Source organism: Cynara cardunculus (genome assembly GCF_001531365.2).
Source record: "Cynara cardunculus var. scolymus isolate 2C chromosome LG 5, CcrdV1, whole genome shotgun sequence".
Taxonomy (NCBI): Eukaryota; Viridiplantae; Streptophyta; class Magnoliopsida; order Asterales; family Asteraceae; genus Cynara; species Cynara cardunculus.
Genome location: NC_037532.1, coordinates 12,508,860 through 12,510,280, shown reverse-complemented (window position 1 = coordinate 12,510,280; position 1,421 = coordinate 12,508,860).

The following is a 1,421-nucleotide window of genomic DNA, read 5'->3' as shown; positions in this document are numbered from 1 at the left end:
GAAACCATGAGTAATCGTTGTGATAAATGTGTGATTGTCTAACCCTAACCGATCAAAATCATGATCAAATTGAGTGCGCAAGTGATGTTATAATAGTGATATCAYATGATTATCACACCCATATCACACCAAATCGTTTAGTGGATTTCGCCCGTAATCGTTGTGATAAATGTGTGATTGTCTAATTCTAACCTATTGAAACCATGAGTAATCGTTGTGATAAATGTGTGATTGTCTAATCCTAACCTATCAAAACCATGAGTGATAAATGTGTGATTGTCTAATTCTAAGCGATCAAAACCATGATCAAATCGAGTGCGCTGTTATGATAGTGATATCACATGATTATCACACCCATATCACACCAAATCGATAGTCGATTTTCTAAGTTAACCCTAGCCTAGCGGAATCCTTGTGATAATTCTGTGATAATCACATGATTATCACACTTATATCACACCCAAATCACACCAAATCGTGTTGATATAAGTGATAATGTGATAATTGTGTGATAATCACATGATTATCACACCTAGTCTAATCCTAACCTATCGAAACCATCCGAAATCGTTGTGATAATGTCTAACATAACCCATTGAAACCATGATCAAGTCGAGTAACATTGATATCACATGATTATCACAACTAATCGATTAAAAACATGTTCAAAACGAGTAATTGTGAAAGATACCTTGAATAAACTTCTTGTTGCAGTTCGATTGTTGAATGCAATAGTTTCTCTTTGATCGATTAGGGTTCTTGATCGATTAGGGTTTGTGTGTTCTTGGTCGATCACGGTCGATCACTGTTGTTTTGCGATTTGATATTATGACTTCTAACTCTCCTTGAATTCTTAACCGTTTATTAGATAATGATAATCATGATCGTGTAATCGTGTTAAAAGATTTTATGATATCATTTCCATTATTACCCTTTAATTTTAATATTTTTTGAATCTTTTTAAATTTCAATTTTAATTTTAAAAATCTTTTTATTTTATTTTTTTATCACAATATGAGGTTATTGGGTTGTTCTCGCATTCTCGTAGATCACATGGATTCTCATTTGAACCCTTCCATATATATATATATATATATATATATATATATATATTAAAAGAAGAACCAAGAGGTAATTAGGTGAATCATGAGAATTAAGTATTGAAGTGTTGGTGCATTGTAGTGGAGTTTGAGATATCACTCTTTGATGAAAGATTGAAGATTGGAATAAAGAGATGTGTATAAAAAAAGATGAAATTTATTGCATCAACTCAAGAGGCTTAACTCATAAAGCTAACTTATTTTGATGACTCTCTTTTGCAAAACAAATCTTATTATATAAAAATAAATTGTTTTTACAATCATCAATATATATATATATAATATATATATATAGAGGAGTGATCATATGAAAACCGCCCT